Consider the following 27,400-nt stretch of genomic DNA (forward strand, 5'->3'; position numbering starts at 1 on the left):
TGAGTAAATCCTGGACTATCACTAAATAACGAAGCAAATTCACTTACCACTTGTCGGATTCTTCCTTGCTCGTCATTAGGCAGGTGGTCAAGATTTAACATCGGCGGTTCAGCCTTTTCTCCACGAACTGGTTTCATCGTCAGCTTAAGGGACGCTTCATTAAAATCCAGCGTTGCTTGTGCCTCTGAAAGTAAATCTATTCCTAAAATGATATGTGCTTGCAGATTCTTTATTATGAAAAACATCACCTTTACTTGTTCGTCCTTGATACGGACATACAGCGGTAATTTACCTATACACTTACATTTTTCTCCTTGCGCCGCTAACACTGTCGTATTATCCGAATTATATATGCGGTATTTCCGAAAATACTTCCTAAAAAAATCTTCTGCCACACAGGAACACTGCGCGTCTGTATCCAGGAGTGCGGTGGCTGGGATATTATTCACCAACACTTCAATCTTCGGAAGAGTCAAATTTTTCACTATTACTGTATTTAACTTGAAGGAAACGGGGTTTTCTTGGCCTTCGGATTTCCGCACCCTCCCGTCAGCAGAAATCCGTTTTAGTTTAAATTATTTTTCATTTCCGTGCTTTCCTTCTTTTCCATTAAATGTTGCTTCTGGTTTCATCGAAGCGCGCATGGTCTGGACGATGTAACCAAATCCTTCCATGGCGGCTGCTGGCATTTCTGGATTCTGAGCCGCTTCTGCAGGCAGCACAGGTTCTTCTTGAAACTCGGCCATGGTTATTCTTCTTCGTTGGGCGCCACTATCAGGTTCAATGTTCCTTCTTACTTTCTTTGGGAACATGCAAGGACCTGACTCGGAACAGAGAGCTTACTAAAGCTATGTTCAATAACTGTGGGAAGTAGACAGGATACACAAGAAGGGTATACAAAACCCTTTATTTTTCTCTATTTACAATAACTTCCGTACTTCGGAATACAAAGACCCACTACTTGTGGTCTAAACGTAAAAATATAAAAATAAAACTAAACTCTAATTTAACTTTAAAATAATAAACGTGGAAGATTGGCCTTATATTAACAGGAAGCCGTATGTAGTACAGAGAACTGTGAACACTACAATACGTTTAAAGTTATCAAGAGGATTAAACCTCTGGCCTGGAAGGCAACCAGCAACTGAGTAAACTTCTAAGGTAAGCGGCCTGCTTCGACTAACTGCTTCCTCTCTCTCGCTTGGCAAAAAGCCACAACTTGGCGTTCGCCAGACAAACTTTGCATAAATACGTTAACACTTATAATTGTGGCCGGAAGTAGAAAATAAGAAGTGATAGTAAAGAGTTAAAATAAAATAAACGTTAGTAAAACTTAAGATCCTTACAAGGTAATCAAACGCAGAATAATAGGAATTGAATGTACTCCATGTTTTAAGACTAGTATTTGGTGCTCATGTTACGTCTTTAATTAGCATATTATAATATGTGCAGCACCATCTATTTATAAATTTTTAACTATATTTTTTCCTTTTCCAGACAAATTCCAATAGCTTCATGTATATTCAGGTCAAATTTCAAGTCATTCAGTCTAGTGGTTCTTTTCACAGCTTTCTGGAAGTGGAAGTTTATATATAATATATAAAAAGGAAAAAAGAATAGCTGAAGTAATAGCAGAAGGATTAATGTTACAGTAATTGGAAGTCTGATTTTATCCACATCAGTATGTAATTTAACTGTCCATAAACCGAAATACATGAACATTGTTACATTACTCGTTGAAATTAAATTTCTCAAGCTTAAAAATAAATCAAGGATACAGCTATTAATTTTGCATATCACATGAACTCCTATGGAAACTCAAGAACATGTGCAAATAACATTTTCACCGTTAAGTTAGAAAGAAAGATAGAGATAAGAAGGAAAAAGAGAGAAAGAAGGTGCACGTGCATTCGAAAGCCGAATAAAATTTTATGTACAGATTTAATTAACATAAATGTGAATTTACTCTTAAATTATTAATAATATTTTTCTGTTAACTCTAGTATGAGTTATTTCTCATTTCTGTATTTTAAATTGCCCTTGTATTAAGCATGATTTTGAGTTAATTTTAGGTGTCATCCTGGATATTATCGCGTTTAACTGGGAATTAATGGTATACTCTTTATTCTTTTGACCAGTATGTCGGTCGCATACACTATATGAAAGTAGCTGATAGAACTGAATATTTTTTTTAACAAAATAAAAATTTTTCTTAACAAAATAAAAGATGAAGAATAGCTCTGTCATTGTAAAATAACATTTAACTGATGATAAAGAATAACACTTGATGCAAAATTTTTTTAAGGACTACGTTGAATCAAACTGTGCTCCGTGGAACCTTAAGGGCTTTGCTTGCACTTCACAGTTACTCCGCGATCGCTCAAGGGAAATAAACGAATACAAATCAATTAAATTAAAGAATTTGGAACAAAAAGAATAAAATCCCCACCAAAAGACCTATAAATTACATTATGAATGAGAATTTGCCATGTTCAGTTTTTCATTTGTTCTAACAGGCAACGCGTCTTTTATAATATGAAGTCTTATGTTGTTTATAATAGGAGACAAATGGAATAAAATGGTTTGATCCCATAAATGCGTTCCCTTTGCTCACACCTTTAAGCGACATCTGACCAGTTGTGCGACTGTTGCTTCTTCAGTGTAGTGGTTAGCGAAGCTGGCTGACGTATCTTTAGTCCTGGCTTCGAATACTGAAGAACGTACGGATTTTTCTAAGTGTATAGTGTCTGTGCGGCATGGGGCTGTTTAAAATACGGCCGTGCAGAAAGCTGTTACGAGTGATTTGGTAGAAGAGCCTTGAATCCGCCTCTCCATCAAACGATCAAAACTGGAAAGAAGCTGTACAGTTAGCGCGATAGGTCTATATTTGGATGAACAATGGTGAAATTCTGGTGTTCCTCCTACTTGGTACCTAAACAAAATGTCGTTGGATGTTTTGCGGGTATTTTAAGTCAAAGCATTCATAGGATTATGTTTGATAAATTCTCTTATTTATACTACTTTGACTGTAACACATAGACAAAGAGTACATCATGTATGTTTTCATACAGATTTAAATATTTGTATAGAGTAGTAAAACGTTTGAACTATAATGGTTAAAATTTGCAGTTTTGAAACATTCTTCTCAACTAATGAGAACAAGAGATACCAAATCTTTTAGTCAGTTTCTAGGTCAAGCCCTTTTGACCGCATGATGATAAAGAATATTTATCACTGATTGAGAACATTTCGATCTTTCCATCATACTGCTGAACGTTTTATTACTGTGTAGGAAATTGTTATAACATAGCTAAGATGATTTCGAAAAATATCGCTTTCATATACAAAAGTTCATTAGGATATAAATCGTGGAAACAAGTATTCCATAAATCAGAAACTAATAATTCGGCTGTGATTATAACATTTAATTTCCTCTGCATTTAGTTTACGACCTTGATAGCAGGAATATCCTTGAATCCGTCGTCAATTCTTTAATAAATTTGTAAACGGCACTGTAAGCATTTAATAATAGAGTTGTGTGAAAACTGTGCAGATATATCAACTAATGAGGCATAATAAAGGAGCAATTGCTAAAATCAAAGCTAAGGCAAGGAAGCGTAGCAGCATCAATTGCATTCTTCATAGATAGACACAAGTGTCGAGAAAATGCTTTCTGAGCTTATGATGTTGCCTAATAACGCTAACCGTATAAAATCGAAATCTTTTAAAACCAGGCTTCTATGTGTGGAGATCACGAACCTTTAATGAGTTTCTTGGGCTACGCGATAAAATAAGGTGTCTGTCTCTAGGAAAATCATTCATACATTTGATATACCAACCAATGATAACTAGGAAATTCAACTGCATACAGAGGGAGCACCATTTGTGAAGGACAATAGCTCTCGATTAGCAACTGTTGTTAATGATCAAAATATGCAAACAGGCACATCGGGCCGACATTTTTAATAAAATGTATTTATCATTGAAGTTTTTTGATGCAATGTCTCAGCGTCTTCTCCTAAACATTTTATCGTCCTATTTGTTTTTTTTTCTTCAAAGATCAACAATTTGTGTCTTCTAGCAGACAACGTGCAGTTTGTAATATGAAGTCTCATTCTTTTTAAAAATGAAATGAAAATGAAACAAAATGTTCTGGATCACATAAATACGATCTTCTTGCTCACGTCTTAACTGCTGCTTCAATGCTGACGGATGCACTGTATAACGTTCGTCCTGGATTCGAATCCTGGAGAACGCATGGATGTTTGTAAGTGTACAGTATCTGTGCGACATGGTGATACTTGAAATACTTTCACGCAGAAAACTCTTTCGAATGATTTGGTAGGAAACCCTCGAAGTACTCTCCATCGAAACTGGAAAGGAGCTGCACAGTTAATGCGATGGCTTTATATTAGATGCTCATTGGTAAAATTCTAACGTTTATCCTACTTCTACTTGTTGGATCTACCTGTTGGATGTTTGGTGAGCAAAGTATTGGCAGGATTATGTTTGGCCTTAAATGTTTCTTCTTCTCTTTCACCAGCTGTCAAGAAATATTTAAAAAACCGTCTACTCGTCTTCCTACCCATGAGAGAAATTTCTTTTGTCTTCTCGGATCTCTTATCTGAAAAATTAACAAAGACGATTCCTTAAAGGCACCCTTTCGAATGAGCTGTAGTTCCATTGCAAGTGAATTTTCCTTTATGTGATCCTAATACAATTCTGCTGTCGGGAAAGCGTGAGCATTCAAGCTATCAATAAATAACCTTCTTCTCATTTTCGTTACATTCTGAAAATGCAAAGCAACGAGTATCTTTCGGATTAATCATCTAGGCCGCATTTAACCCCTGATAGATGCGGGGCGTTGCTAATGCATGATGACAATCAACGAGTCTATCTCAGGAATGAAGTGTTCAAAGGAAACTTGAGAGTGTATGGAAAAAAAGTTATCGATTGCTTCTCTCTTACAGGAAATTTTGAATGAAAACAACATCAAAATTTAAGAAAACGTACAGAAGTATATTCACGAGCATGTCGGAACTTTGAAAGATTTGTTTGAATATTACTTTCCTCAAGAGAAGATACCTGACGATTTTAAATAGGCTCTGGATCTATCCAATAAGGGAAAAAAACCACCCAGCTTAAATTAAGCAGAATACGAGGTCTTTATATATTTCACATTTTCACAGTGAATTAAAAATTGCGCTTCAAAACCAAAATCTATCGAAGCTTTAACTGCATTTAAAAGATGAATTAAAAATCCTATCTCTTAAAGTAAAATTAATATTCTTGCGTTTTTCAACTGCATATATCCATGAAGCGAAATTCTCCCCCTTTAAAACCACCATAATAAAATACAGAAGCCGTTTAAATGCAGAACCGGGCATTCGTATGGAATTATCATCAACTTAGCTTTTAAAAAGTAAAGTGTCTAAAGGGGCAATATCACGTGTTTCATTAAGCGCTTATATGATATTTTGTATTATGTCTTAATTAGACCTATTGTTGCATTAGATTGCACTAGATGGTAAAATTAAATTGAAGTCTTGTCTGTAAGGAATAAACAGTTTTTTTAATGAAAAAAATCTGATGTGTACACCACATGACTTCCTTGTACGGAATATTAAATTATACGCATTTTTTCTTGCATTTTATTTAAACTTATTAGATGGAATTAAACCTACTTCGCCGACAGCGCATAAACCACAATTGAATATATGCATTCTTTAAAATAGCGACACTCTGGAGCTAGGTTTACTTAACAGTATTATATTTCGTTCATATTGTAAGGATCTAAGTTTTACTAACGTTTATTTTATTTTAAATCTTTACTATCACTTCTTATTTTCTACTTCCGGCCAGAATTATAAGCGTTGAAGTTTTTATGCAAAGTTTGTCTGGCGAACGCCAAGTACTTAAGTTGTGGCTTTCTGCCAAGCGAAAGAGAGGAAGCAGTTAGTCGAAGCAGGCCGCTTACCTTAGAAGTTTACTCAGTTGCTGGTTGCCGTCCAGGCCAGAGGTTTTAAACCTCTTGATAATTTTTAAACGTATTGTAGTGTTCACAGTTCTCTGTACTACATACGCTTCCTGTTAATATAAGGCCAATCTTCCACGTTTATTATTTTAAAGTTAAATTAGAGTTTAGTTTTATTTTTATACTTTTACGTTTTGACCCCAAGTAGCGGGTCTGTGTATTTCCGAAGTACGGAAGTTATTGTAAATAGAGAAAACTAAAGGGGTTTGTATACCCTTCTTGTGTATCCTGTCTACTTTCCACAGTTTTGAACATAGCTTTAGTAAGCTCTCTGTTCCGAGTCAGGTCCTTGCATGTTCCCGAAGACGGTTAGACGGAACATTGAACCTAATAGTGGCGCCCAACGAAGAAGAATAACCATGGCCGAGTTTCAAGAAGAACCTGTGCTGCTTGCAGAAGCGGCTCAGAATCCAGAAATGCCAGCTGCCGCCCTGGAAGGATTTGGTTACATCGTCCAGACCATGTGCGCTTCGATGAAACCAGAAGCAACATTTAATGGAAACTCACCGGTAACCAGTTTTTTGGAAAAATTGGATGACCACTTCATGCTCTAACCCGTGCATGAATTTCAAAAAGTTACCTTAGCTACCAGCGCTTTGAGGGGCCAAGCGCTTAACTGGTTCAAGTGTATAGGCAGAAGTCTCTTGGGTTAAGCAGGAAGTCCCACCTATACTTACGAAAATTTCAAGACTGCCCTACTAAAAGCCTTCCCTGTAGTAAGGTATCGTGCGAAATTAGAAACGGAACTTTTTAGTATATATCAACAAAGAAACGAAAACCTCTCAAGCTTTATTTTAAGAAAAATTCACGTCTTCAAGCTCTTGTATGGAAACCGTCCGGATCCTGAGATAATTCAAGTGATTTTGCCGAGGTTACTGCCCCAAGTGCAAGACTTTATTGAATTAAGAAATCCGACTACACTGGAAAAGTTATTTGAGCTAGCAATCCAGTTTGAAAGTAGAAGAACGGCGGACGTTGAAAGAAGACGCCAATATCAACAGCGAAACCAATTTGGTGCGCCAAGACTACAGCAAACTCAAGCACACGGCTACGGAAGCAAAGCGAATCAGTGGGCAAGGAAACCCGAGCATTCAAAAACAGCCGGCGAACGTCGACAGTTCAATAGCAATCCAGGAAAAAAGTCTCAAGGCCAGTGGAAAAAGAAGGAAAGCACGGAAACGAAAAAGGATTTAAACTAAAACGGATTTCTGCTGACGAGAGGGTGCGGAAATCCGAAGGCCAAAAAACCCCTCTTCCTTCAAGTTAAATACAGTAATGGTGAAAAATTTGACTCTTCCGAAGATTGAAGTGTTGGTGAATAATATCCCAGCCACCGCGCTCCTGGTTACAGGCGCGCAGTGTTCCTGTGTGGCAGAAGATTTTTTTAGGAAGTATTTTCGGAAATACCGCATATATAATTCGGATAATACGACAGTGTTAGCGGCGCAAGGAGAACTATGTAAGTGTATAGGTAAAGTACCGCTATATGTCCGTATCAAGGACGAACAAGTAAAGGTGATGTTTTTTATAGTAAAGAATCTGGAAGCACATATAATCTTAGGAATAGATTTACTTTCAGACGCACAAGCAACGCTGGATTTTAATGAAGCGTCCCTTAAGCTGACAATGAAGCCAGTTCGTGCAGAAAAGGCTGAACCGCCGATGTTAAATCTTGACCACCTGACTAATGACGAGCAAGGAAGAATCCGACAAGTGGTAAGTGAATTTGCTTCGTTATTTAGTGATATTCCAGGATTTACTCAGGTTACTAACCATAGTATTGACACCAGAGATTCAATGCCAGTTCGCCACAAAGCATACCGGTATGATAAGAATAAGGAAAAAATTATAGAATGGCATATCACCGATATGCTACGTAAAAAGATCATAACGCCCATCTCAAGTAGTTATGCTAGCCCGGTGGTTTTATGTAAGAAAAATAATGACTATCTTTTGACACATCCAAAAAGGTGGAGATTCGCGATTGATAACCGTAAATTAAACTCCATAACTAAATATCCGGTATATCCGTTACCTATTATTGAGGAGATTCTAAGGAACATAACATCCACCAAATATATGACGACTTTAGACTTGACGACTGGTTATTTTCAAATAGGCGTTAGGCCTGAGGACGTGCCTAAGAGTGCTTTTATAACCAAGTCTAGCACTTATGCATTTTTGCGTATGCCGTTTGGCCTTTCAGCTGTTCTTGGAAAGTCCACATTTATCTATTTAGACGATATCATTATTACTAGTGATAATCTCGACCAACATGTACAGGATTTAAGACAGGTGACAGTACAGGATTTAAGACAGGTACAGGATTTAAGACAGGATTAAGGTGTTTGCTTTATTAAATGAGGCCGGTCTAAAAGTTAATGTCGAAAAGTGCAAATTTACAGCCCCTGAATTAAAATATTTAGGTTACAAAATATCTCAGAAAGGAATCGAGACAGACGAATCAAAAATAATTGCTGTACAAAAGTATCCGACTCCAAACACGGCGAAGAAGCTCTCTTCTTTTCTAGGACTTTGTTCATATTATAGGTCCTTTATAAAAGATTTTGCAGCTATCGCTGAGCCATTCCTAAAATTAAAAAGGAAAAAGGCAAGATTCTCGTGGACGGCCGAAGCCAATAGTGCTTTCGAAAAATTAAAACAAGCATTAACGCAAGCCCCTGTGTTGAAATTTCCTGAAAAGGATGAGAATTTAGAAATTTCAGCGGATGCTTCGGATTATGCGGTAGGAACGGTACTTTCGCAAAATCAGCAGCCCGTGGCATTTTTTAGCCGAACTTTAAATCAAACACAAAGAAACTATTCCGCGACCGAGAGAGAGGCACTTACAGTTCTGTTAGCAGTGCAAAAGTTCCGAGTCTATTTTGGAAAGGCGCCAATAACAGTGTACTCTGATCATGCGGCGGTAACTAGATTGTACTCATGGAAAAACTTATCTCCAAGGTTAATAAGATGGGCATTCAAGCTACAAGAATATAATCTGGTAATCAAGCATACCCCCGGAAAGGAAAATATCGTAGCAGATGCCCTATCCAGAATTAAAATAGATGATGAAGGTAATACCGTAAAGGTGGCAATGCTCACAGCATGTACAATAAATTCCCGAGAAACTTTAATAACCGAACTGGGTAAGGATCCTGAGTTTGGAAGCATTTATGAGTATTTAAAGGATCCTGAAAATTTTAGCCACCAAGATATTGTGGCGATAAGAAATAGGGCGGCCCATTTCGAACTAATATAATCTTTCTATATTACCATCTATTAGTTTATATATTTGATATAAACTAATAGATGGTCTATTATTCTATACAAAAACTACGAATTCCAACAACGAATTTCGACCTGTTATCCCAGCTAGTCTTAGATTAAATATCCTGCAGGAGCTCCATGACAGCCCTTTAGCTTCTCATGCTGGTATTCGAAAAACTATCCAACGCGTACGCGAGCAGTCTACTTTCCTGAACTGCAAAAGTTAACAAGGGCGTATGTCCAGTCCTGCCCAACATGTCAAGCAGTTAATTATATTAATTTGCGCCCGGCCGCGTTTCTAAATAGTATTAAATCCAAATTTCCAAATGAAATAATTGGCATCGATTTATTGGGCCCTTTCCCAAAAAGTCAGTTAAATAAAATTCGCTATCTCCTTGTTATGGTTGATCATTTTAGTAAGTGGACCGAAATTGTTCCCTTAAAACGAGCCTCCGCGAAATTAGTTACTGATTCTATTTTAAATAAATATATTTTAAAATACGGGGCGCCCCTAAAAGTTATATCGGATAATGGTCCTCAATTTGTAAGTGATGTATTTGAAGACATGTGCCAAAAACTGGGCATACGTCATTTAAAAATGGTTCCATATCGGCCACAATCAAATATAGCGGAACGGGTCAATAGAAATATAGTGAAAATTATCCGTAGTTATGTTAAAAATTTTCATAAAAGCTGGGATAACTTTGTCAATGAATTTGCTTTCGCCCTTAGGACCGCAAAACATGATACAACGGGCAAAACTCCTGCTGAGTTATTTCTAGGCAGAAAGATTATAACGCCGTTAGATAAATTATTTTATGTGCAACAAAGAGCCCCAGAATTTAAAATGGGTGATATAGAAAAACTAATAAAAGAAGCAAAAAAGAATACGGAAGTAGCACAAAGAAAACAGAAGCTCTATTATAAATTGAAACGACGGGGAGTAACTTATAACGTAGGGGATGAAATTTTAAAAATTAAGCATTCACTTTCTTCAGCACCAGAAGATAAAACTGCCAAATTTTTTCCACGATTTGAAGAACCATATGTTATAGAAAAAATAACTCACGCTGTAGTAGTGTTAAAAGCCAGAAATGGTGAAACCTGCTCCGCAAACATTGATCAAATCAAACCCTACTATGATCGTAATAAAATGCAAATATTTTCAGATCTTTTGCAGGATTCGGCACGGCAGACACCGCAGGCACAAGCTCCAGAGGTGGAAAAACGAGAAGTACAAGGGCAAGCCATTAAGAGGCAGGAGCAAGTGAAAAGAAAGTTTCCCCGCGGAAAAATTGAAGGTGGCAAGAAAAAGAAGCCGTTCCACCGTCCAGAAAAGAGAGCTAACGAACACCCCCAGAATGAAGAAGGGAGAAGGACGACGTATGCAAAGAGAGCCAGGAGAAATGACGGCAACTATAACCCGGCTCTAAAACGGAAGATCTACTCATCCGACAGGACTCTCCGCAGCAAATGTCGCCGAACTGCGGAAGGGCCATCAGCGGCGGAGGAAAAGTTACAAGGAAAATTTGAACGGCCAGCAACGAGGTCCAAGCAGGAACACGAAAGAAGTTTCCCGGTTCCGCCAAGACCAGCTGCCATCAAACGACCAAGACCACAGGCAGAAGCGAAAAAGAAGGTATTCAAGGGTGACCGAACTGGAGAAAAAAGAAAGCATCTAGAGGAAGGCACTGAAGGGCGAGCCCGTACAAGAAGGAGGATAAATCAAACAACTATCTGCACTACCTTTAAGGACTGGGCCCAAAAAAGAATGTCCGAATATCACAAAGATAAGTAAAATTTTATGTTACTTTGCAAACTTAAGTTAATCTTTCATTCTTACTGCAAGTGGCAGATTGCAAGAAGTTTTACCTCATGCGAGGTCTACCTTTATCGCCAAAAGGGCGAGAAATGAGTTGTTACCGATTTTGGTATTTTGTTTTTCAATTACTCGCGCGTAAAACATGTATAATAGTGTTGTGTAAAGACTTAAATATTGTAAAAAGTTATTGTATAAATATTATTTAAAACATTCTGGCAAGAAAGAAATTTTAGTCTGAAAGACTTTTTGAAATCTATTTTTTCAATGTAGAAAGAATTGGCACTTGCTTTGAAAAGAATAGAAGTTAACAATGTACTACTAATATATGTTTTCAAATGTATAAAATTAACGGCATGTTAATATGTTCTTATATACAATGTGAACTGTTATTTTAAATGTTAAGAAATACCGTGATATGGTAAAAGTGAAAGTAATGTTAAATTTTTTTTTATTCGTGTGACTGTAAAAAGACTAAATCATGGTGAATATGTGTTAAAGGTTGAATGAATGTAGTTAGGCTCTCTGACGCTACACTTCAGAGTTAGCCACTTTCAGAATAGTACCTCAAGGTTTAGAGTTGAAATTAGGGTGTGTTACGAGGTCTTGGTATGTTGAATTTTAACACGTTAGTGTTTTGATTGTAGGAGGAAGTGTTGAACACATAGACATAAACACATTCGTGTTTGGTGTTCTTTTACAACACATGTCAGAGAGCACGTAGAGAGATAATTAAAATAATCATGAATGAAATAAGAATGTTAAGCGAAATATAATTATACATGTTACTTGCCATTTCATTGTGTAACATTTCATTAAACTAGTTTTCCTTCCAGATCTCTGGAAGGAACCAGATTTGAATAAAAGCTCCTGGTTAGATGCAGTACAGATGAAAAACATTGTGTGTCCTGGGAGCTGGTATTGTAAAAACAAATTTCTTTCTTTTAAATTTCTAGTTTCTAGCGAAAAATGTTTGTAAAAGATTGGCCTCGCGTTATAGTCTAGAGCTAAAAGTTTTCAACAAGGTCGTTTTAGACCTCAGTTTCAAACTAATTAACTCTGGCGGGAAGTATGTAAGGATCTTAAGTTTTACTAACGTTTATTTTATTTTAAATCTTTACTATCACTTCTTATTTTCTACTTCCGGGCAGAATTATAAGCGTTGAAGTTTTTATGCAAAGTTTGTCTGGCGAACGCCAAGTACTTAAGTTGTGGCTTTTTGCCAAGCGAAAGAGAGGAAGCAGTTAGTCGAAGCAGGTCGCTTACCTTAGAAGTTTTACTCAGTTGCTGGTTGCCGTCCAGGCCAGAGGTTTTAATCCTCTTGATAATTTTTAAACGTATTGTAGTGTTCACAGTTCTCTGTACTACATACGCTTCCTGTTAATATAAGGCCAATTTTCCACGTTTATTATTTTAATTTATATTAAGTTAAATTAGAGTTTAGTTTTATTTTTATACTTTTACGTTTTGACCCCAAGTAGCGGGTCTGTGTATTTCCGAAGTACGGAAGTTATTGTAAATAGAGAAAAATAAAGGGGTTTTTATACCCTTCTTGTGTATCCTGTCTACTTCCCACAGTTTTGAACATAGCTTTAGTAAGCTCTCTGTTCCGAGTCAGGTCCTTGCATGTTCCCGAATAAGGTTAGACGGAAGATTGAACCTGATAATATTATAACTCAGAATGCACAAAATTTATATCATTTAAAGAATTATATAATCCTTGCCACATGTTCTATTCAAATACTATATTAAAGCTAGAACTATGTATTAAAGAAATTAAGCAAACAAGACAAAAAATAAACAGTTTTTCACAGACGATTGAGTATTTCTCATTCAATTAATTCAGTTTTCACTTCGCGACAAGGCAAAAATACATAAAATCTCAAAATATCTGTATTCAAAATTACGAAGTAAATCTTAAACGCTTATTTCCTCGAAAAAATTCCAGAAAGGATTAAGCATGATTTAAATAATAAATGAAGGCGTTATCTTTGTTGTTGCGAAGCTAAGTTTCTCTAGATTGGCAACAAATCCGCTACTCAGCTGTTTCAAATGTGAACAAGAGCAATGGCGGCCATCAAATTAGGCTTAGCGGCACTTAAACAACTTTAAAATTGTTGATAATTCTAAAAATATTGCATACAGATGTTCTAAAGGTATAAAAACCTTAACCGGAAGATAAAAACAACATAATTCAATCATTTTTAAAGCAAAAAATGTACAATTTACAAACATATAAGAGTAAAGAAACTGAGATCACTGAGGCGGGTAACAGAGTAAATATATTTATAAATATATTTATATACGTTTGGCGTGGCCGATTGAAACCAAAATACGAGGTGCACATCTACATGTTATAGTAGTCTTATATACAAAATTTCAACGTTCTGAGGCTACTCGTTTCTGAGTTATGCAATATACGTACGTACGCACCTACGTACATACGTTCGGCACTTTGTTTGCCAGGCATGCGTCGGTAATTGTTGAACTCATTGGTCACATGGCCATCTCATTAACTAGAATGTTGCTAAAAGTGCACCACAGGAGGCAACAGCATTACAGTCGCGAGAAAGGTAAATCTCCATTCTAATTTTGACAGTGAACACTCCAGAGGACGGGTCTGAATGTCAACTCCCCTTGCCAGGTGTCATTCTTCCAAAGAATGTTTGATTTCTTCTACCACCGTGCCAATAGCGCAGTCACGTTTTTAATATGGAAGACAAATGTATTTAATTTGTCATCTTAGACTTCACTGAACAGCAACAATATCCGAAACTTGTTTGTGTTATATCAAAACAGCAGACAGTAAAGCCCCCCCAGGGTGCTGAAAATAATACTATAAAACAAATGTGCAAACTCTACGTGAGTTTGAAGTATGTAAAAGTATGAACAAACTGATTTTAATTTTCTTATTATACTTACAATTTACAACTACATAAATTTGCGTTTTATATTCATTGTATTTTATGATTTCTATTCTGTTCGTTGTTTTTTGCACAATTTAATATAACTTGGTTTATTTCTTTGTTTATTTGAAAAAAAAAAAAAAAAAAAAAAAAAAAAAAACCTTAAAATCAGTTTTTGATCTCCTTCTACATACCCGCTTGTCTTGTACCTTTTCACACAAAGGTATTTATGATGAAAATGTAAAAAGTTTCAAAAATTAGGTTTATTTTTTTATTCAGTGTTTTCTATTTTGCCCACACATTTTTGTTTAACATTCGAACTAACCATGGCAGAATTTCAATATTTATGCCAACGTATAAACTGAAAAACAACCTTTCGAAATTGAGGCTTTTCGGAATTTTGAAAAATAATTTAAGGTATTTTGATAATATATGCAAAATTTTTCACTTTTTTGCAGCTATTGTACAGCTGCAAACAATTGTGTATTTTTAAATTTATCATTCTTAGCGAACTAATTCTTCAGTATAACCATGCCATGATTTTAAACGATAATGAGATATATTTTTTAAATCAAACAAATGTATAAAAGAATTGATTGTAAGTTTTTACCAACGCATAGATCGGAACAACTGAATAAAATTATAAAGGTAACTTGTAATTCGTTACTATGCTTATTAGAAGGAATAATTTTGCTGCTGTTAAGACGCGGTGATTTCCATTCTTTAATGGTATTATAGATTACAAAATACAAAATTAAATACATAAGGAACTTTTTTAAAATACACCGTTTCAGTTAAATGCATTGAAATGTTAAAAAATTAATATTTGTTGTATTATAATATGTTTGGTCGTATGGTATTAAAAATGGAATTATGAGACGATTATATACGAAATGGATTAAGATATTAACCGAATTTCAGAGAATAATAGAATGGACAGTACTGAAAGGATATACGTAGAAACTCAAGTCACTAAAATCGTTAATTTTGTTTTGGACAGTTTTGATTTAAAATATCGCCTGTGAACTGCCACACGATTTTGTTTCTTGTTACGTATGGTCAAGTGAAATATGATAGGAAAATTTTTATTTTTTATTTTTAGGATTTTCAAAATTAACATTTAACTAGAATTTTTTTTTAAATATAGATTTTACATGTATAATTTGTAATTTGAAATAGATTGAAAGAAGTTTTGAAATTTACCATTAAATATAAGTAATACTTTGATATTATTTTAACAATTCAGCATAAAATTTCAGTATAACTTTTGTAAGTCACTGCTCTAAACGCGGATCTGCAATCGAAGAAAATTCTACTATGTATTATTTTGCTGTTTTAAAGCCGGAAATAAAGAAAAGGTAATATCTGTCTTGATGGAAACTGAACTCTCCGCCATTATAATTTCATACTTTGTATCCTTTATCTAGCATTCTTTATGTCTTGAGAGAATTCTTTTCCTCTTTTAAAGCTTAAAAATAAGTCCATTATTTATTTAGCTCTTTCAGAAGATGGTAAGGGGGCGTATGGAATTTGAAGCGTGGAGTAATAATCCCATTCACCAGTGAGCCATGAAGTTACCAAAAGACATTTGCAAGGGTAATACCAATAAATCATATTTTAAAATTGTAAACATTTCAGAGGACATTTTTCTGACAGATTGTCAAGGCTATCTGCTCTACTACACACTTAAATATAGCAGTTGTTCCCATCGAAAGCATTTTTTTGTAAATTCTAGAGTATTATAATGACATGTTTGACGTTTCTTTGTTGGCAACAAACCCTCTTTGGGAATACTAATTGAATATAAACAACTTTCTAAACAGGATACACGGAACTGTATCTAGTTTGTCATCTTTCAACATCAACAAGTTTATATGATTTCGATTTGATAGGATATGATTTCTTCTTCTGGCCTTCTGGCTTGGATCAAAAAATACTAAACTGAAATAAAAAAAAAGATATATCCTGATACCAAGATGTTAACACCCCTTCTTGAACATCACGTAAGAAATGACGATTCTAAGTATTAAAGGAAGAGGAGACTTTTAGCTTTCGAAACGTTTACCCTGACACCTTTCGAAAGCCTTTTAGTTTAGAGTAAAAATTTCATTATTTATATGTCGTTTCTCATAATTTATGATTGCTTATAGCAAAGAGGGTCACTTTCTGCATTTGGATTAAGAAAAGAAAACAGGGATAACTACCTGAGAGAAGAGATGCCTTGTACAACACTTTTCAAGGGAAACGACTCATATTTACGTTTTTCATAACAAAAACCTTGAAAATTCCCATGCAGCGAGCTCGTTCGCCAGGATATGAGCACGGATCGAATATGTCGTTTTTAGCGATTTTATGAGGGTGTTTCTGTATTTGTGAGGACTGTTTTAAGATGCATTCAGGCACAGCGAGCAATATAGTATATTTTGCTTAATCAATATTTGTGAACGCATTTTGGAATAATTGAAAGACATTGTTTTTATAATAATACTTTATACTAATTTAAAATCACATTTGTAAACAGTTTTTCTAATAAATCAACATAGTGACCAAATATAAAATTCACAAAATTAAAAATGTTATTCTAAGTATATTTTTTGTAAATATTTATGTCCTTATGTTTAAAGTGCAATTAATATAGGATAACGAGATGCATAAAACTTTAAAGCAATGAAAATTTATGAAAATTAAAATATCATATAGGATAATAAGTCTCTAAGTACATCATGGCTTGCACATGCGTGCATTCACTGTACATTATCAAGAAATCGTGAGCAGAATCAAGAAATTTGTGGGCAATAAAGATGATAAATTTTATTAGTCATGTAGTAAGATAGAACTCTTTAGCCTTATATGGACCGTTGACCTGCTGTTTGTTCTCCCCGACAGTATTTGTAATACAACGATATCTTCCTCAGAGAAACACTAAGCCCCTCTTTAGATTTTGTTTTAATCTAAAATATGAGATTGATAATTATTTCCGACAAACCGCTGGTACATTTAAATGAAAAGTTTCTTTTTTATTAGTTCGCCGGACGAAGAGGAGGAATTATCATAAAAGCAAAATAAGACAATAGACCAAAAGATAAATTAGGAGATAAGACTTGGGACCGGTACAGTTGGGATGCGCATATATAGCACAAGACTTAAGGAGTGTTGGAAGGGTATAAAGCACAACAGGGTTGTACATTCAGCTATTTAATCCTCTTGGCAACCTGTGATTAGTACGTTGACGATAACCTATAGTTTACCAATGGATATGAATTTAGTAACGTTTGAAATCATATAGAAGCATGCCAGTGTCCAAGCTAGGTTTTTGAATTAAAATGAAAGTGAACCCCACGAGTTGTTGTCATTAATCAATGATTTCATTAACCAGGCAGCAATCAATGATCTACAAAATAGTATGTCACCTGAGGACACCCATAGCTCACCATTGTGGAGGACCAGAATAAATTTAGATATATTAAAAATTTTTTAAAGTGAAGCAAACCAGTGCCTATTGAAGCACATAATCGCCAATGACTTACACTTACTGGCGCTCAACTTATGAGGTCACTGGTGAGAGGCAGCTCAAAATATTCAACAACTACTTAAAAATAAAGGAAACCGGAGATTGTCGTATATTGTAGATGCAGGTCGCAGGCGAACATCAAGGTTATTGGATATTTATAATGTATGGGTTTTCAGTCAACAATATGTGGTAGTGCAGTGCTAGAGTGGACATATTTGATATAAAGCAAATGTGTAAGCACTTAAGAGCATAATGTAACATAATTCTACAAAACCTCTGGAAAGGCTTCGTTAAAGACATACCTAATGTCAAAAGCTATATAAAGTCAGAAAATTTTCAAAATACGGCAGATATACTTTATTCATTTATTTACAGACTGCTTTTGTGATTAAATTGCAAAACCTTGTTCGTCTGCAAAGGAAAATTTTATGGACCGAGGTGTTATTCTGCTAAGCTGTTTTATTTAGGCTTAGACGTATTAGCCAAATAGTTAAGATTTTATCGATTAGTCAAGTTCACTAATTTTTACTTTTAGTAGCTAATACGAAGTAACTTAGAATGAACTAATATATATTCGACAGATATTTATTTTTAAAAATAATTCGATTTCATTTAGACTGATGATAAGTAACTCTATATACGAGTATTAAAGGTTTAAACTGAGCCCGTTGTTAAAAAAATTCCTGCTCATACCGAAGACTGCATTATTAAAGGTCTTATTAAATTGCATCTCATTAAAAATTTTAAAGTTTTGAAATGTAAACCATGCTCTGTATGTAAATCAAATACCATTCCGGCTGCTAATAGGGTCCATATCTCAACAAATGGGCTTTCTGCGTGGGAGGTTTCGAGACTTTCGTCACTTGTAATATACATATGAGCCAGATTCCCTTGAAATGTTCTTTTCGATAGTTAGATTTAATAAAACTCAAAAGCTTTGACTTCCGTACTACAAACCTTATCTATATACTGAAGTCTTAGACCATGTTTCCTCAAAATTCAGTGGTCATATATAAACTTCTGATTGAAATATTTAAATTTATATTAACTAAAATTGAAAAATCAGTTTTCTGACATGCTGACTGTCGTGAAAAGTTTAGAATACAAAGTTTTTCAGACAACGCGAATTTATTTATAGTAGAATCTTAAAACTCATATTCTAGAAAACAGTAGTAGGCTTAAGTACTAGTACATGACCAACTTATATACTATTATTAGCATAATTTGTTTTTTTAAAATGGAAAATACATTTGGCCAAATAATGATTTTTGTATAACTATTAATTTATGATCCTAAAGAAATAAAACTGCATTTAAGTATTATTAACCTATTTCTGAGTTTTAAAATTTGTCAATTCCTTGCGTAAAAATGTTTTTGACATAAAAAATGTAACAAAATTATAAATTAAAGAGCATTATGTATTCGTAAATTACAAAACAATATCACTGAATTATATTAAGAGGAAAACATATCCTTAATCAATTTTTTTAAAATTATTTTTTAATCTACTTTATAAGGAAAGACAAAATGATATCTTTCCAGAAGCGAGATATCTAAAAAAATTCTCAAAAAGTTCAGTAATTTGGTTAACTTTCATCATGCAATGATATTATTTGTTTTCTTTTACATGTTCTAGTAACGATAAATTCTTACTGCGTATGAAGAGATGCACTGTATTAAAGTTTTAGTTCGTAACGTTAACAATATTAGCTTTACCAAGTTAAAGACTCTGTTACATGGATATATTTCATTTAAAACATTTTTGTAATTGGCCGTCATATGCTTATGCCAACAATTGCGAAATTAAAGAACAGGTAATACTTATGGACATGCTATCGATATATAGTTAGATGACATTATAGTAAATATATAGTTAGATGACATTTCGAGTTCGTCGTAGAGGAGTTATAAGTATGATACCTTTATTCTGAAGGTTTTTCGCGTTTCTGGAATGTGGAACCAAAGTGTGAAAGAATGTGCCTTTTCCGATTCAAAAGGAAAAGTTTAAATATTACATTAATATCATTGTGTTGTCAGCCTACGTATACTCGAAAGACAGATGTGAAATACTTCTAGAAGGTACTATACTTAGGTTTGCTTTAAATGCCTATGGAAATCTTTTCATATCCTACCTGACTCAACTATATCACACTTGTTATCATCAAAGTATTAGGTTTCGAGAAATAGCTGCACTTCTCTATACTCACTGGCGACTGTCGACTATTTAAAGAAACTTTCATTTTTGATATTAGTTTTGGAATAGAAATCTTATTTTCTTTTATCTTTTAGAGAAAAGATCATTTAAAGATAGCTCCTATTCAATTCACATTTCAGCACTGGAAATATTAATGCAAATTAATTCAATAATTCAAATAACAGAAATTTCATGACATACAGTCAAACGTGATCTCTGCGTAGAATACCCGGTAATCATGCTTAAATCATACTACCTCTCCAGCCTGTAATGCAATTTTAATGGCTCTAATAGACATTTATTTCATCCACAGTAACAGAGTGCATATGATAACTTCTGACCTCTCTGCCAAGAAACGTTCTTTGTTTACGATGCACAAAGTGATAAAACTAATTTAAAAAATAAGTAAATAAATGGTTTGAGTTGAAAAATGATTTGCATTGTGGCACTGAACTCAACACTTAGATAACATCTCAGTTGCTTAAAGAATGATAGCGATTAAAACAGAACATTTAGAGATTAGATTTGGTCATTTTTCAGAGTTTAGAATAGAAACTTTTGCGCCTAGAAAATTGATACTATCATTGTAACTAACATATGTTCTCCTTTGACTTTTGTATGTACCTAGAGTTTCTCTATATAGTTGGGTGCTTTCTGTTCGTAACACAGTAACACATTGAATGCACATAAGTCCGATGATAGGTTAGTAAAATTTATTTTCATAAAATAAAAACATTCAATATTCTGGAATTTTCCTCAGAAATACTCGCACAGCTGTTTACAGTATCACAGGGTATAATTAGTAGTTACACTTGTAAGAATTATGTTAATTTTATTAACAGTTAAATTTTAAGTTAAAGTTCCTTTCCTGTCAAATTCTTAACTTCAACTTACGACTTCCGGCCAGAACGTAGTTTTAGAATCACGTCTGAATACATAATGAGGAAGAGCGGTATTTAACCGCGAAGTTCTTTGGTCTTAGAGAGAGAATCAGAGTTTCTGATTTACGCGCGTCTGCCTTTTGGCCACACACTCTCTCTCTCTCTCAAAGCTGTTATTACGCTCGGCCGTACTCAGGCCCTTGATAGCTTAGCAGTCATCTGGTGTTTAAGGGGCCAACTGCATAAGAAACTTGATAGCTTCGGCTATATTTCTTTAGTTAATTTTAGTTTTAGTTTAGCTCTTAGTCTCTTAAGTTCAAGCCCAAGTGTCGGCTTTGATTATACACTTCAAGACGGAGTTTTGTTAAATCTTATTGGAATAATAAAGGGTTAGTTACCTTTCCATCTTGTTGTTTCTTCCCACACGGACTTAAGCTATTATTCGCTAACTAGTTCTTAAGATTCGTCAATTTCTACAGTAATTGAGATTTACACTAAGTAAAAGTCTTACACACTTCAAGCTACTAAGAACGTTAAACACAACGCAAAGTAAGGGGTACCTAAGATAAAGCTATATAAAAAAAGCGGAGATTTCTCAGTTCACGCTGAACTAACAACTCCCAGTAACAATAACTAAGCAACTAACTGACGGCAGAAGCTCTCTCCGGCCTTATATAGTTTTTAACCGGCCGCCGAGATATTTCTAGTAATTTCTGATTCTCGGAATTACTGGAAAGCAGTATGAATGCCGAATTACGATTACAGCTAACATAGTGGTCAATTACATTTATTCATTTGCAATACCTATTATGGTAATACAGGGACTGGACTAAAATGTCGTCAAACGGTGTGGCGACCATTTGGCGATTTATCGTCAAATTTGGCGACAAAATAAGTCGCTAAAACCGTTGTGAGCTTGGCGATATCTCGCCAAATTACCGAAATATCCATTTACTAAATGCTAAATGGATTTCTTCTGTAATCTCACTTTTCCGCCATAGCTCCTCTCTAGAGTTTTCGCGTTATATTACGCTAAAAAATACAATAATTTCAAAATGCACTAAAATCACTAATTACAAAATTCGTAACAATATTTTAATTTTTTCCTCCAGAATTTCTTAAATTTCTCTAAAAATCACGTCTTTGCTACCGGGAATTTTGGAAATAATTGAATGAATTCAGAAAATGGATTGTACTCGCTTATGTATTAAAACTTAGAAAACTTTCAGAAAACAAAACTAAGGCTCCAATAGTGTTTTATTGAAATTAATAAATTTTTGTTGGATAGAAATAATGAAATTAAATCATACTTCGTATAGTGCCACCATGGACGGTGTAGCCTTTAGATGAAGCGCACTGTTTCCCGAAAACGAGATATGTTAGTTCAAATCACTTGCAGTGGATAACGAGATATGTCTAAATGGGATTTTCCGTCCTTCTCTTGAATGCATTATCGATATATACTTGGCTTCTGTAGGCTCAGGAACGTTCGCAAAACTTCGCTTGCTTTTGATCAAATATTTATCCATTGAGAAACGTAATGTCCCGCCTTCTTAGCATGCCTTCATGGTGTAATAGCTAGCACATTCGGTGTGTATCGCAAAGTGCGAGGTTCGAGTCCCGGCGAGGGCATTGCTCATTTTTCACGTCTCCCGCTTCCAAATAACCTAATGACTCTACAGCGGTGCCCGAATTAAAAAAAGTGCGGATAATGATTCTCCACCTCCAAGATTTGGCGAATAGGTCCCTTAATTCCTATTGGCGAATAAGTCCCCTAATTCTTATTGGCCCTTTAAAAGGGGAGTACATAAAGCACTTCTCCCGCCCTATTAGCATGCCTTTGTAGTGTAATGGTCAGCAAACTCGGCACCTACTCGAGAGGTCCATGGTTAGAGTCCCGGGGAGGGCACTGTTCATTTTTCATTTATCCTGCTTTCAAAAAATACCTATTGTCTGTACAGTGGCGTCCGAACTAAAAAAGGTGGTGGATGATGATTCTTCACCACCAAGATTTGGCGATTGGTTCCCCTAATCCCCATTCGCCCTTTAAAAGAAGGAGTATATAAGGTAATTCTCCCGCCTTCTTAGCATGCCTTCATGGTGTAAAGGCTAGCACGCTCGGCGCGTATTCGAGAGGTCAAAGTTCGAGTCCCGGCCAGGTCATTGCTCCTTTTTCAGATCTCCTGCTTCAAAAAATCCTAATGGCTCTACAGCAATAACAATAACAGCAACCAAAAAGTCTTATACAGTGTTTATCGTAAGATTAGTATTCATAGGTCAAGAAAACCTTCATGTGTTAATAAATGTCAGTCTTATAGTTACTTCATGTACTCACACATGTAACTATTTCCAAGTATAACAACAAATTTTCTTACAGATTCTTTCGCTTTACATTCTTTTTTGCAAAAATACATCAATAATCTTTCTGATTGCATTATTTATCTTTTTGATTGCAGTAGAGTTTTGCTTATTCAGGTTCGCATTATCTTCTTCGGTTGGTGCATGTATAGACGCGGTAATACTATCCGTCTTGGCACTGAATTAAGTGTTGCAATTAAATCACGGGTAAACCAGCTCTACGAAATCTTCTATTTAATTGTTATTAGAAAAATCATTTTGCTAAGTTACAAATGACGATAATTCCCTTCCTCCAGACATTATTATAGTTCTGTTGTAACAAAATAAATGTAGACAAACTTCAACGGGAATTCAAACGGGAATGCAAAACATTCTAATCACAGAAAATTTGAATCATTCAATTTCATTAAAACTTACATATTTTTCTAACATTTATATTGGTTATAATATATCTATGTCATTTTCTATTGAAGTTTAATCTTTCTCTGAATGTAACTATAAAAATGAAACAGTGAAAAGGAAACTTCAGTTGCTGGATTTAAAAATGTTGTAATATTCATTTACTTCGTTTTGTATGTCTTTACATATCACACAAGTCTTTACATTCCATACAAATTCCCTTTTTTGCAGCCTATGAAATATGATTTTTATTATTAATTGCGCTTCAACAATACATCTCCTTTTCCTAAACCAGAGCTTCTGAAATAATTGTGCAGAGGCATCTATATTATTATTAGTTTCATTTTACTTTTATTCACCAGATGAATTACTCAACTATTCACAAATATAAACTTTACTTTTAACATTCAAGTAAAATTCGTAACTGACGTCAGCCGATACAAGATCCGGGTGATCTGGAATCTCCATCTTTGTAGGTTCTGAAATGATTTCAGTCATTGTATCGTTTTATGTTTAAAACCTATTTTAAAAACGCAGTTAATGGTCATCTATAGTATTATCTATAAACTTTGCGTCTCTTGAGACCTAGGTCAAGGAGATAAATTTTCAGTACGCAACAAAGTGAAGATGAAGATAAGCAACACTTTTGAAAGTGATGTGCTGCATTTGGAGAGGTCTGGTATTTTTTGGGACGTGATATTCCCTAAAATTCAGTTTGGGAAGAAGTTTCAAAATATTTCTTAAAATAAATTTTTATTAATTACATTTAATATTAATTTAAAGAAAAATTCTAGGAGACAATATCAAACATGAAACATCCCTCAAATGAAATTAATCTAATTCGAATTAATATCTAATATTCTCAGGAACTCTTTAGGAAATATTTTATATCTCGGGAATAAAATAATAATAGTAATTAAACAAATTTTCAGAAAATAGATCTCACTTCCTCGGAAAAGAAATCCGTGCTGTACATATAACTGATCATGAATATGAGCAATTGCCAGGTTTTCATAACAAATGGAAAACATATGCATGCCAACTTCAATAAAAGGAAACGCACAATTTATGGGTTATTATTTTCAATTAGTGCCTTTAAAAAACTATAAAAGTTTACTTTCAATGAAAGTAAAAATATTATATTTGTCTCTTGGAAGGTTTTGGATGTCTTTGCTACTGAATTTAAAGCCAATAAATTTTGAATTTTTCTCCTTATAAAATCTCATATTTGGTTTAACGACATCAATGAAGCAATTAATTACACTTAAAATTAAATATTAAATTAAAATTTTATTTATAATTATAACATTTTTATTAGCGGCTAAAGATACACTTATGGATAAAGGTAGGATTTCTACAAAACCCTAAATTTTGCAATTAGCCAGATTTCTGTAAAATAAGTGTACAGTTAATTTTAACGAATTTGCTACTTAATCATCCAGTGTCGTGAAAAATCAATGCATATATAAAACTAAAAAATGATTATTGTATAAAGAATTTAAACATGATTGAAAAATATCCGTAGTTTAAAACTCAAAAATTAAATTTACGATAAATAAAGCACTACCTCAAAGGACTACATCTTGCATAATATTGCGTGAGTAATAAATTTTAAGGATGAATCAAATGACTTAACAATGAGAAAGATTTTAGGATAATTAGAAAACAATCGAAGAAAAATATTCTTGAGTTTCCTTTGTTGCGTGTTTCATTGAAACGACAACACTCATAATTTCGAGATAAAAATCTTAAAATTATAATGTACAAGTCCAATTTAGAAAAGAATCGTACAAACATTTTAAAACAGAAAATTCTGTTGAAATCATTTTACTTTACTCTTTGAAGCTTTGTTAGAGCGGAAATATGTATGAGAATGATTTAAGCTTGAAATTATGAATTTGTTATGTTCAGTGTTACTAGGTTATGGCAATATAGATCTATATTTGCTTTTTATGATAAAATATTAAGCACTTTCAAAAGAAATTTTTGATTGGATTTTAGCCAAAAAAGAGTAAATAGTTAAAGGGAAAAAATATAGGGTCTTCTCATACTAAAAGTGAGATAGTGAAACGATATCCTAAAAACGAGGTAGGTGGTACACTTCATCATTTTCAAATAATTATAACAAGAACATCATTACATCAGCAGAAACGACAAAATCTGTACAAATTGCAAGAATTTTGCAGCAGAATTTTTTTTTCTAAAGTTTTCGAGATTTCAGTGCTGCCCAACATGCAAAACTCTTTTTACAATGATAGTCCCAAAATACATTTAAATGCGTTTGGTATTAATATTATTATAGAGTTTTAACTTAAAATTATAGATTATAGAGTTTTGACTTAAAATTTGAATTTGACATTAAAATTTGAATTTGACAATTATAGAGTTTTAACTTAAAAATTTGAATTTGACAACCCTTATCGACAAAGAATAAATACCTATATTTATCAGAGACAACAGTTACTTTACTTGCAACACAGCTAGTACGTTTTTTCTAAATTATAATTGCCTAGCTATAGTATATATTACACTGCCTACTAAATCAAAACTGAACAAAGCAAATTTAAAATGTATAGTGAAAGAACGGCTGCTTAAGCTAAGCTTGTAGAGTCATTAGGTAATTTTGTGGAAGCAGGAGTCATGAAAAAATGAGCAACGCCTTCGCCAGGAATCGGACCAAGGACCTCTGGAATACGCACCCAGCATGTGGACTACCACACCACGAAGGCATGCCAAGAAGGTGGGAGAAATACCTTATATACCCCCTTTTAAAGGGCGATTAGGGTTTTTAGGGGTCCCAGTCGCCAAATCTTGGGAGTGAAGAACCATCATCCACCACCCTTTTAGTTCGGGCGCCACTCACTTGTAGAGTCATTAGGTATTTTTTTGGAAACAGGAGTCATGAAAAATGGGCAACACCTTCCCCAGGAATTGAACCACGGACTTCTAGAATACGCACCCTGCGTGCAGACCACCACACCACGAAGGCATGCCAAGAAGGTGGGAGAAATATCTTATAAGTTGAGTTCATGAAAATCAATTTCATGAAAATCAAAATGAGGTTCAGTCTATATTCAATTCTGATTAAGGTAACGAACACGTTCGGAGTAATTTAAAAAAAAACGTAATATATAAACATTTTAACCACAGTTTGGTTTTAATTAAATAATTATTATTTTACAAAACTAAAAATTAAATATAAAAAGTAAGGAAAATTTTTGAAGAAATTCAAAAGTGCTGCTGAAAAAACAACGAGACGTGTTTAAAACATGAATTATATGCACTAAAAATAAGCTATATTATACCTTCTACTATTTTTATTTAAAAGATAATAGAGATGGATCAAAACGAAACTTCAGAGACGATCGAAAAATAATTACAGGATTTTCGAGCCTAATTACTGTATTGTAACTCAAACGGAAGACCATTTTTAAGAACGTATCCAAGAAATCTAATTTTGTTTTAGTGCATGGATTAGAAAAAATATAAAAACAAAGCATGCAGAATTTCATAAAAGTGGGATAATAATATTTTGACCCACCATTTTTGAAGTTAGGAAATTATGCGTAAACCAGTTTTAAAAAAAAACTCATTTTAAATTCCGATTATTGTATTTATACTAAAATATATACTAATACATAAAAATTGATCTCATTTATAACCTATTCCCTCCTCATTGCATTTAGCTTTTCTCGTCTTTGACGCAATCAAACTTCAATTTTTTTTCCTGGAAATTTTTACCTCCAATGGAAACGCCTGGATTCGATAATTCGTTCTTTATCCCGCTTTGAAAGAGCCTTTTAGTTTAAGTATTAGGATAAATATGAACAACTCCAAGAAAATCTAATACGCTTAGAACATCTGTCTTGATTTGTATGAAAGCTATTATATGTTCGTAAATTTAGAGCTACTTGTTCAAATAAATATTTTTGGGATTGAACTTTACTTTTGAAGCTTTTGTTTGCTTTTTGTGTTCTACCGTATAAGCATTCCAGGGATATATTGTAGTAAAGCAGTTTCATGCACAC

The 27,400-nt window shown here is 34.1% G+C and overlaps 1 protein-coding gene and 1 long non-coding RNA gene across 2 annotated transcripts in view; one reads left to right on the top strand and one right to left on the bottom strand.

Annotated features, from left to right (window-relative positions):
• Nucleotides 1-19,985, bottom strand: part of LOC118199933 (uncharacterized) — a 92,715-nt gene extending 72,730 nt beyond the window's left edge. The window contains exon 1 of the long non-coding RNA XR_004760009.2: nucleotides 19,936-19,985. This is a non-coding gene — a long non-coding RNA (uncharacterized LOC118199933). The remainder of the gene's footprint in view (nucleotides 1-19,935) is intronic.
• Nucleotides 1-27,400, top strand: part of LOC118199928 (putative sodium-dependent multivitamin transporter) — a 157,743-nt gene that overhangs the window by 15,760 nt on the left and 114,583 nt on the right. The gene's annotated exons all lie outside the window — the stretch shown is intronic.

This window comes from Stegodyphus dumicola, chromosome 8, assembly GCF_044657685.1.
Source record: "Stegodyphus dumicola isolate Sdum_Otavi_A_Nest chromosome 8, ASM4465768v1".
In the NCBI taxonomy this organism is placed as follows: Eukaryota; Metazoa; Arthropoda; class Arachnida; order Araneae; family Eresidae; genus Stegodyphus; species Stegodyphus dumicola.